At 45.4% G+C, this 11,544-nt stretch overlaps 1 pseudogene; it reads right to left on the bottom strand.

Annotated features, from left to right (window-relative positions):
* Window positions 1–9,958: 9,958 nt before the first annotated feature.
* Window positions 9,959–11,298, bottom strand: LOC148122744 (elongation factor 1-gamma pseudogene; annotated as a pseudogene).
* Between the last annotated feature and the right edge of the window lie 246 nt (window positions 11,299–11,544).

Raw genomic sequence — 11,544 nt, 5'->3', positions numbered from 1 at the left:
TGGTGCCCTCTTCTGGCATGCGGGCATACATGGAGGCAGAATGTCGTATACATAATAAATAAATGAATCTTTAAAAAAAAAAATCTGAGTTCAATCCCCAGAACCCACATAGTGGAAAGGAGAAGGGTGGGGAGAGGAGAGGAGTGAAAGAGAGAGAGAGAGAGAGAGAGAGAGAGAGAGAGAGAGAGAGAGAGAGAGAGAGAGAGAAAGAAGAGTGGGAGTGTATGCTGTGTTGGGGGACAGTAGGAAGGATTATGTCAGCACATGGTTGGAAACAAAAGCAAGAAAATGAAACCCAAAGTCACCCAGAAAACTCAAGAGGAGAAAGGCAGGGAGTGTGGGGGAAGTGGGGTTGGAAGAGCCCCTTTTAACCGCTCCTGTCTGCACTCTTTGCCCCAATCAGAAACCGATATTGCAGCTCCTCTGAACGGCAGTGTGAGCTGCCCCTCCCCCTTCTGCAATGTCTGCCCTTTGTGTTTCCCGAGTTCCCAGCATGACATTAATACTAGGGTTCTGAGGAGCACACGGACAAGCCACAAGGAAAAGTCCAACTCTGTGGTGCTGCACAACAGCCCCCAACCAGAACTAAGTGCCTAGAATCACATCTGAGCCCACCCACCATTGGCCTGGGTCTTATCCTGGACCTCTCGCCTCCCCTGATAGCTGAAAATAGGACCAGTGACAGCTTCAGCGGGCTCTGTGAGAATTAACTAACTTCATCAACAATTTTTTTTACCAGGGCCAGTGCAGAGTATAGTTCAAGTAGACCCTAGTAGGGGTCTGTGTCACCGTGCAACTGGAGGAAGCTGTGGGCATTCAGGCCTCTTCCGCACCCGTGTCCTCCTTGAAGCTGCAGCCGGGCAGCGTATCTGGGCATATCCTGGGTGCCCCACGCTGGGTGGGAGGATGCAGCAATATCCACACTTGCTGTTTGTCAGCTAGGCTTGGTGACTCTTGCCTGTAACTCTAGCATCTAGTGGACTGAGCCAGGAGGATCACTATGGGCTATGGAGCATCCTGGCCTACATAGTGAGCTCCAGGCCAGGCTGGGTTACAGAGTAAGACCCTATACTTCAAACAAACAGCCATGAAGAGTTCCGAGTCTTCATTCTGGTTCACAACTGACGAGGAAGAGGTCTCTGCTGCAGAGACTGGATAGTTAACAGGAGACATTAAGATGCTCTGTTGAGGCTGGAGCCCACAGCACTGCACAGTTCGCGAAGCTGCATGGAGATTGGCAAACCTGAGAGCTGCCTCCACAGGATCCTGTGGTGCCCCACCCCCAAGTCCCAGTCCTGGCTAGGACTGTGAGACCAGTGCATCTGTTCACCTCCTCCTCTGCCAGCCTGGTGACCTGGCAGACTGCCAGCCTATCAGCCAGGGCATTTGGGGAGGCCTGATTTTAATCAATTTCTATTTCCTGTAGAAACAGGTTTTTTCAGCGCTTTGTAACGCAAGCGCTTTTGATCACATTAGGGCTAACCGTGGCAGCCAACTTGGCAGCTTGTGTGCAGATTGCCTACAATGGTAGATTGTTTAGACTTTATTGCAATTCAAAGCGACCTAAGGAGGAGGGAAGAGAAGAAAGGGGGGAAAGTGAAAGGGGAGAAATAATGACCCCAGTCCCATGTTATCTAATTACATAATGCAGTGATAATTCTCTTTAAGGAAAATCAATTCACCTCTCTGTAGCTCTCATCCTGTCTCTCTTTGTCTGTCTCTTGAAATGCCATGTCTTTCTCACAAGCACTAGTGTGAACACACACACACACACACACACACACACACACACACACACACACTACGGTTCAGTGAATACAATGGGGAAACTTGCAAGCAATGCACTCCTCATGCAATCTTTTTTTTTCATTGCCCCCCCCCCCCCCGCCATCACATCTTACATTCAGAGCTGAAGTAGTGAGAAACCAATAAGACCCTGAGGGAACATGTAGGTTGAAAGATCGAGGAGACAGGAAGAGAGAAGTGACTGTGTTTGAGTAAATGAGAAGATGCAAAATCAAGAGAAGCAATGAGAACCAGAGCACTGGGCCGGCAGATGGCTCAGTGGGTATAGGTACTGGCTGGGGAGCCTGAGGACATGAGTTCAATCCCTGGCATCCACATGGTAGAAGGAAAAAGCTGAATACCAACCACAAGTTGTCCTCTGACATCTACTGCATAATATGCTCACACACACACACACACACACACAAGTAAACATGTAAGTACACAAATAAATAAGTGGCTTAAAAAAGAATAAGCATATTAAAATATTTGGGTTAAGGAATGGTATGAAATTTGAAATTAAATGAGTTTAATGATCAGACAATATCTAGTTAGGTCATACATTCTTAGAAACGCTGGGTTCTCCATTTCCCAATTTGATCAAACATTTCTACATTTCTACCCTGCCACCGCCCTCATGCTGTGAACACATTAATCTCACAGAGTCTTCAGAGAGTCCCTGCAGGCCATCCATTTGGTTCCCAGGATGCCTTCCTAGCTGGCGAAACTTGATTGACATATGTTCTACTCTCAGGGCTAGCTGAGCTAACCGGATAAGCTAGTGTGTGTTTACAGACTGGAATGTCCCTGTATTATACTTGCATTGTTCTGGAAGAAAGAAAACATAACCCACTCAAACTAGGAGCTCTGGGTGCCTATGCAAGCATGCTGGGGAGGAGTTCCCTGCAAGAATGGTCCTCTTGTGCTCAGTCACATGAGTTCCAGGATTCACTTGCTTTAGAACTGGTCTTGTCTATACATCACCACCAAGGATAAACACAAGTTTATGGTACCTACAGCAAACCTCAGCAAAGAACCAAGGGACTGAAATGCTCTGAGATCCCATTGAGGGTGTTATAAAGTCACAGACTGTGGATTCCGGCTGGGAGAGATTGCTGAGAAGGCAAGACACTGGGTCAAATCAAAAGTGTGTGCTCGGCTGTGCTGCAGGGCCAAAGCTTAGCTGAATGGAAATGGATAAAAGAACAGAACCTTTAACTCAGCTGAGCAATGACCTCCTGCACGTCATCAGTCTCGGCATTGCTTTGCATTTAAATTTACAAGATAGGGGGTGGGGTGCTGGAGACATAGCTCAGTGGTTAAGAGCACTGGCTCCTCTTCCAGAGGACCCGGGTTCAATTCCCAGTAGCTACATGGTAGGTGGCTCACAACCATGTATAGTGGAATCCAATGCCCCTTTCCACCATAAAGGTGTACAAATAGTCTTTTAGAGATGTCTCAGAGGTTAAGAGCACTGGCTGATCTTCCGGAGGTCCTGAGTTCAATTCCCAGAAACCACATGGTGGCTCACAACCATCTGTAATAAGATCTTGTGCCCTCTTCTGGCCTGCAGGCATACAAGGTGGCTGAGCACTGTGTACACAATAAATAAATAAATAGATCTTTAAAAGAAAAAAAAAGGTGTACAAATAGATAGAGCACTCATATATATAAAATAAATAAATAAAATATTTAAAAATATGTAATAGATGGGCCTCTTGCCATCCATATTTTCACTTTTGGGGGGAGCAAGAGAGGATAGTCAGGGTCCTCAGGAACATTCACTGAGCTCTGAGAAATGGGTCTTCAGCTGAGGCCAAGGAAAGAAAGCAACACTCCTGATGCTTGGGTGCGGAGAAGCTGACTCTGTAATCTGAGCGAGAATCCAAGAGGTGGAGGGGAAAGCGGCCTTGCCTGGCTCGAAAGCGCCCCCAAGATTCAGGAGTACACGTCGGTCCTGGATATTGATCAACACTTCTCAACATTGTCAATCACAAGCTTCTGAACCCATAGGATCCCAGCCCCGCCCACCTCCAGAGCTGCTGATTCAGCGATTAGAAGTCACCAGAATGCATGTTTTTATTCATTCTTTTTAATGGACAGAAAGGGTATGCTTGCGTTGTACAACATGATACCCTGCCACATTTCCATCTCCTGAACTATGTGGATCAAGCTCCTTAGCATGCTCCCCCCCCCAACACACACACTTGTCACCTTGTGGCGAAGGTGCTCAAACTGTACTCCCAGGCGTTTGAGCATGTGCAGTTCTTAACCACAGTCTTAACTCGGGATATCCAATCTCTCAAATTTATTTCTACTTGATGGAAATTTTATGTCCTTTGCCCAACTCCTCCAAAGTTTCCTGACCTCTAGACTGGGCCAATGTCTGCTCTGTATCCATGAACTGGACTTTTAGAGTCTTCATGTGTGACAGCGTATGTTTCTGCCTGTATGATAGCTTACTTCACTCAGCACCATGGCCTCCAAGTTCCCCCTTGCTGTCACAAATGACAGGACTCTTTCTCACTACAATGGCATCCCATTGTGTCGGTCAACTATACTTTGTTTGCTGATGGACTCTTATGTGGCTGGCTGTTGTGAGAAGCGTCCCAGGGATCATGGGATATAGACATGCCTTGACACACAGCTTCCCCATACGTTGGTTGCTAGGTCACATGGCGGTTCTGTTGGGGCTTTGAGGAAACTCTATCCGCCATCCATCATGGTCCCACTAACTTATGCTCCAGCCAACACTATGCAGAGGTTTCACTTTCTCCTCTTCCTTGCCAAGATTACTTTCCCTCCTGTCGTTCTGGTGTGGCGAGGTGGTATCTAGGTGGAATTTTAATTTGTAAGAAATGCAATTTAATTTGTAAGGGACTGCTCCGAATAATACTTAAATAAGTAAGCTTAAAGAATACTAAATTAGACAATATCCATTTATTCAAAAATATTATTGGGGGGCTGTTGAGAAGGCTCAGCAGTTAGGAACACTTGCTGCTCTTGCAGAGGACCAGGGTTCGATTCTCTACACGGTCATCTGGTGGATCACAGCTGCCTGTCACTTCAGTTCTAGGGAACCTGATGCCCCTTCTTCTACCCTCCCCTGGTAGCTGAACACATGTGATACACATATATGTACACACATATATACACATAAAATAAAATGAATAATTAAATAATGTTTTAAAAAGAAATGTTAGACTCTTTCCATCAAGATAAACACCAAGGAAAGATAACTCAGAAGATCCACCTGGCCAATTGGGTCAGGGCAGAGGAGTTTTCTCACACCTGGTAGATACAGTCAGGAGTAGGGTGGGAGATTAAGTTAGATCAAGGACTGTGGTTGAGGGTTATATGTGATGAGGGGTGGGAGCTAAACAAGGCTGCAAGGACTCAGCTCTGCAGAAAGACTAGAAATACAGGCTATCAGAGCAGGAAGTAATATGCATGGCACAGTCTAAAACACTGAGAGCAGGAAGCTGGTGTGGAAGCCTGAGTGGCTACCTTTTGGTTAGGTTGGGTCACTATTGTGTTCTGAGTCTCTCAGTGACCTTGAAAGACAGCCATTATGACTAATCCCATTTTACAAAGGAGAAAACTGAAACTGAACAAGGTTAAGAAATCCAAACAAAGTAATCACACTTTAAACTTGAACCCAGGTCTCTTAATACCTAACATTGTCTGTCCTTTCTCTTAGCACAAAACAAAAGAATCAGATGATAGAAACCTTGAACATGACATTCACAAGTCATCCTGAATCCTGTGTACCTTTACAGGGACTATGGCAATGACATGCTGGAATAAATGTTGCCAAAGGATAAATCTCCTGAATTAAATGGAAAATAGACACCCTGGATCTTGAGCAAGAGTAAATCAGTAGATAACAGCATTTGGGGGAGTGTCTTCATTAGCTTTCTGCCAACTTGACACCAACTAGAGTCATTTGGGAAGAGGAACTTCCAGTTGAGAAAATGCCTACAGGCAAGTCTGAGGTGTATTTTCTTGATTAAAGATTGATGTGGGTGGTCCCAGCACATGGGAGGTGGTGACACCCCTGAGCAGTCAGTCCTGAGTTGTATCAGAAAAACAAGCTGAGTAAGTCATGAGGAGCAAGCCAGTAAGCAGCATTCCTCCATGGCCTCTGCTTCAGTTCCTGCCTCCAGGCTCCTGCCTTGAGTTCCAGCCCTGTCTTCCCTCAGCAATTGAGTCTGCCCTTTCTCCTCAAGCTGCTTTTGGCCATGGCCTTTTGTCACACTAATAGATACCCTAACAAAGATGGTAAAACAGAGCTGTAGCACAGTGAGGTTGTTGAGTGCAAAGGAACCAGAGGAAACCACGGATGGAAAAGAATAGGGGTGAGTCCTCACAGTCAAGGAGAGTTGTTTAGAAAATCCTTGGAATGAAGTAATCCACAGCTGCTGTTTCCACACTAGCTGCTGGGAGCAAAGGCAGTAGAATTGCTTTCTGCTACTTTCTTGATTCTCCATTGCCTGTTACTCTTTCCGTAACTTTGCGTGGAACTTTCTGTTCCACAAGTGCTGTGGTCATTGTTCTTTTCTGTTTGGCAGATCAAGGTCCAAGGTCTTAGCACTTAACTCTGAAAAGTGACATGAGAGACCTCAGGGACTTGACTGAGGGAAAAGCTTTCCAGCCTTTGAAGCATTAATATGTCTCCAATAAAAGCATTGATTGGGAAAGCTGGGTGGATAAAATTAATTGTGGCGATCTCAGATTCGTCTGGTTTACATCCTGGGTATAAAGATAAAAATTTTTTATGGAATCTATTAATGTCAATATTGAATGACACAAAACTGCATTCTGGGAGTCTCCTCCCCAGAAGTCCATCTATTCCTTTATCTGCTTCTCTTTTGTAGGAAGAAGGCTGCTAGTTTGTTAGCCAGCTGCTTAGCCCCAAAATAAGCACACAGAAACTGTATTAATTAAATCACTGCTTGGCCTATTAGCTCTAGCTTCTTATTGGCTAACTCTTACGTCTTAATTTAACCCATTTCTATTAATCTGTGTGTCGCCACATGGCTGTGGCTTACCAGCTAAAGTTCCAGCATCTGTCTCCAGCAGGGATACATGGCTTCTCTCTGACTCTGCCTTCTCTCTCCCAGCATTCAGCTTAGTTTTCCCCACTTAGCTCTGTTCCCCTATAGCTCTGCTATAGGCCCAAAGCAGTTCCTTTATTTATCAATGGTAATTACAGCATGCAAAAGGAAATCCCACATCACTCTTTTGTGAGCATCAGTGTGAAGATAGGTTCCCATTGTGTAGTAAAGAGGAGCAGCGGGCCGCTCCTGGCTATCTTATACCCCAAAATAACAACATGGAAATTGTATTCATTTAAACACTGCCTGGCCCATTAGTTCTAGCCTCTTATTGGCTAACTCTCACATCTTGATTCAACCCATTTCTAATAATCTCCATGTCACCACGAGCTCGTGGCTTACCAGGAAAGATTCAGCATGTCTGACCTGGCAGCTTCATGGCGGGTGGCCCTCTGCCTGCCTTCTTTCTCCCAGCATTCTGTTCTGTCTATTCTGCCTATCTAAGCTGCTGCCATATTAAAAAGCCAAGGCAGTCTCTATATTTAACCAATGAAAGAAACACACAGAAAGAAGACCCTTCTACACCACCATTGTACAGTCAACTGTCAGTTAGATCGGTGATGGATTTGATTTCTACAAAGAAAAATTGTTAAAAGTGTATAGCTAGTAACTCACAAAGCTGATATTCAAACCAAGTCTTTGTATCTCTCTTCATTGCTTTTAGGTTTGCTGAGAAGAGCAGCCTGTTAGGATAATCTTCAGATAATTTTTGACAGAAATGTTCAAGCAGCACAGAGTAGCTGGGTCAGAAAGCAAAGTCACATTCATACCCCATCAAAGATCTTCAACAAATCAAGTAGCATCTCATAAGTGCAAACATGGGTCTTGTCAATGCTACATGATGTTCTTTTATAAGTCTGAAGGACCATCCCAGTCACATTTCCTTAACAATCTTTTCCTTCCCCAACAACAGACTGGGCCAAACAAGATCTGCTCTACTGACTCTCAAGGTTCTTTTTCAAGGCATGGAAGTCAACTTAGCCATTTTCCTAATGATGGGTATTAATGTTGTTTTGATTTATTTTACTCTTAAAAAAATACTTTCAGGCCAAAGATGTACTTCGGGTGGTAGAGTGCTTGCCCAGCATGCACAGATCCCTGGATTTTGTCCCAGCTCTGCATAAACCATGTAGGGGGGCACACACCTGTGATCCTAGAACTTGGAAGGTGGAAGTAGAGTGATCAGGACTTCAAAACTATCCTTGGCACACAGCAAGCTTGAAGCCAGGCTGAGCTACATGAAATCTTGTCTCAAAATAAAAATTCCTTCATAAGTAGTCATGGTTATATGTCCTTGTAGTGTTGCTATGGGAAACGAGAAACTGAGATGCTGAGACCAAAGAGACATTTATCTTTTACTTTAATGGACATTTAAAAGCCCCAGATAGCTCTTTAAAGTGTCATCTCAAGGCCTCCTCCAACAGATTTTGATGTATTTCTCAAATCCTTACCATCACTAAGTATTGCTAATTTTTAAAATTTTCTACTGAATTAATCCATTCAATGTCAAAGGAAGTTTCTGTCCCACCCGGTCCCACATCCATTCAGTCCCAAGGAAACACATAGAGGATTATATTAATTGTAAACTATTTGGCCTATTAGTTCAGGCTTATCATTAACTAGCTTTTGTAAAAGGAATGATGGACCGCTTCCTGCAGCCCGGCTCGTGGCTACCCGGCTAGCTTTACCCGAAATAACAACACACAAACTGTATTCATTTAAACACCGCCTGGCCCATTAGTTCTCCAGCCCCTTATTGGCTAACTCTCACGTATTAATTAACCCCTTTTCTAATAATCTGTGTAGCACCACAAGGTCATGGTTTACCGGGAAGATTCTAACCCACGTCCATCTTGGAGAGGAGAGCCATGGTGTCTGCCTCATTGCCTTCTTCCCAGCATTCTGTTCTGTCTACTCCACCCACCTAAGGGTTGGCCTATCAAAAAGGCCAAGGCAGTCTCTTTATTAACCAATGAAAGTAACACATAGACAGATGACCCTCCTTTATCAAGCTTTTACAACTTAAATTAACCCATGATTTTTGTCTATGTTTAGCCACATAGCTTGGCACTTTTTATTAGTGAGCCATTCTCATCTTGCTTCCTCTTCGTTTGGCTGGCACCTGCAGACTGAGCCTTTCCTCCTTCCCAGAATTCTCCTAGTCTGTTTACCCAGCCTATACTTCCTGCCAAACTCCTGGCCAGTCAGTGTTTTATTAAACCAATACGAGTGACAAATCTTTACAGTTCACAAAAGCATTATCCCACAGCAATTCCATACATAGTTACTATGTGCCTCTCACACACAGATACCTTTCCAGCTCCCACAGACTCTTCAATTTAAAAATGCAAGTCTCTATCCACATAAGAAATAACTTTGATTTAATGGTGAGAGGTGTACTAATTATAATAATAAAGGCTGGGCCGTGGTGGCACACACCTTTAATCCCAGCACTTGGGAGGCAGAGACAGGCAGATCTCTGTGAGTTCAAGATCATCCTGGTCTACAAAAGCTAGTTCCAAGACAGTCAGGGCTATTACACAGAGAAACCCTGTCTCAAAAAACCAACATCATCATCATCATAATAATTCTACTACATGTGTAAAAAACAGTAATAGTATGAAGAAAAAAGTACAACTAGGCAGTAATGTGTCATGTAGCTTTCTCTTTCCTCTGTGGTGGGGTAAAACCCAGAGCTTCAAGCATGCTGAGCATGCACTAATCACTGAGCTATGGCCAGTCCTGTTATGTGGCTTTGAAATGAGTCTAGCTGCTAGCAGAGTCTGCCCTGCAGATGAATGACGTTTTCCTGTGGCAATCAGAATTTGATGTGTCCTATGCCTTTCCATGAGAATGCCGCATCACGCCTTTCAGAGCTCACAGGCAAGGTGCCGATCTCAGCCACTGGACTCCAAACAGCTACAAGAAAAGGCTACAAGCTTGACACACACCAAGCATTCAGGCCTTGACAGGTTGAGGATCAGCTCAGCCTGCAACAGGGTCACACCTATTTTTTTTCCAATGTTCAGTTTTCTTTAATGACCCCCATCTCCCCTGAAGGGCAGGTGCAGGCAGCTAGGCGATGGCAAGACATGTTCACTTGAAGATCTTGCCTTGCTTGATGGCTTTGCCCACATGCTGGAAAGCCCCCTCCCAGGAAAAGTACTCTTGAACCAGGGTCTGGGTCTCCTTGCTACCAGGATACAGTTTCCGCCATGTATATGACTCGTAGTCCATCTGCCAATCTGGGCTTAGCGGAAAGGCAAGTTCTTGGCCTCGGAAGACCCAAACACCGGAAATGGAGCTGCTGTTGTTGGTTCCAACAAGGATGACACTAGCAAAGGCATTCTTCCTCAGTTTGTCCAATTGCTGGAACATGCCAGTGATGAGGTTGCAACTCATAAAGGTCTGGGTGAGCTCCTCAGGGAAGCGATATTCAGCATACCACAGGGACCAGCCATCCTTATCAAAGTGCTCCCAAAAATATGGCAGCGCCACGGAGAGGGTGTCCTTATTGGAGTACTTACGCTTAAACTCATCCAACACAAAGGTACTCTTGGGCAAGTGAGCAATGGGGTCCTTGGCCTTAGGCTCAGCAGCCAGTGCCTGCTCACTCTCATCCATCTCTTCCTCAGGAGCTGGGGCAGCTGACTTTTTCTCCTCTTTCCGTTCAGCCTGGGGCTTCTGTTTCTCTTCTCGTGAACCCTTTTCTTTCCTTGAAGTATCTTTCTTAGGCTGGCTCTCTGCAAACTTCTTGGCATCAAATTGGGCCATCTTCTCACACAGCTTCACCTCCCCCAAGACTGCCCTGAACTGGGGCTGGTTAATGCAGATGAGGAACCATCAGTTGGTATTGGGGAAGGCCTGGCAAAAAGAAAGCTCTAAAACCTGCTTGTAGAGCCACAGAAGGGTACAGACAACTGTGATATCAGCCAGAGTCACTCACTCACCCACCAAAAAAGTCCTTGTCTTCAAGTGAGTGTCCAACAGCCCTAGGATTCACCTCACCTCTTCTTTTGCATTTTCAGTGGCCTGTTTGTTATGGTGCATGATGCCCAAGGTGGGGAACACCCAGGTGCTGGCTGGAGGAACGATATCACTGTCAGCAAAGCTCACCCACTGCACCACCTGAGCTGCTGCCTCTGGAATACTTCCCCGCAGGTCCTCATTGCTTACACAATAGGGGATGGCATTGCTCTCAAACACACAGAATCCATCATCACCCTCAAATGCTGGAACCTTGCCAGCAGGAAATTTTCTGAGAAATTCAGAGGTGCGGTTGGTTTGGCCAAAGTGGAAGTGGGGTGGTGCGGAGAGCACCCCGCGACCTGAGCCCCACCGTACTGAGCAGCAATGAGTTTTCAGGATATGTGTACAGGGTCCCAGCCTCCATGGTGATTCCCAGGGTCACACCTATTATATTTAGACTTTTGAAGCTGTGTCCACCAACAACGCCCCTGCCCATGGTCCAGAAAATGTCATGCCTTTGCAGATCTGGTGTCTGTCCCCTCTCCAGGGTAGTGCTTTCTCTCTCAGCTTCTCTCAGACTTTTCTTTGCTTTGACCCTAACTCTCAGCCAGACTTTAGTAACAGGACCTCAACAAGAGTATCTCACTTACCGTGGGTTTGGTGTATGGCATCT

Source organism: Myodes glareolus, chromosome 3 (assembly GCF_982192425.1).
Source record: "Myodes glareolus chromosome 3, mMyoGla1.1, whole genome shotgun sequence".
NCBI lineage: Eukaryota > Metazoa > Chordata > Mammalia > Rodentia > Cricetidae > Myodes > Myodes glareolus.
The sequence above is the reverse complement of the archived record's forward strand: the minus strand, read 5'-3'. Positions and strand labels throughout refer to the sequence as shown.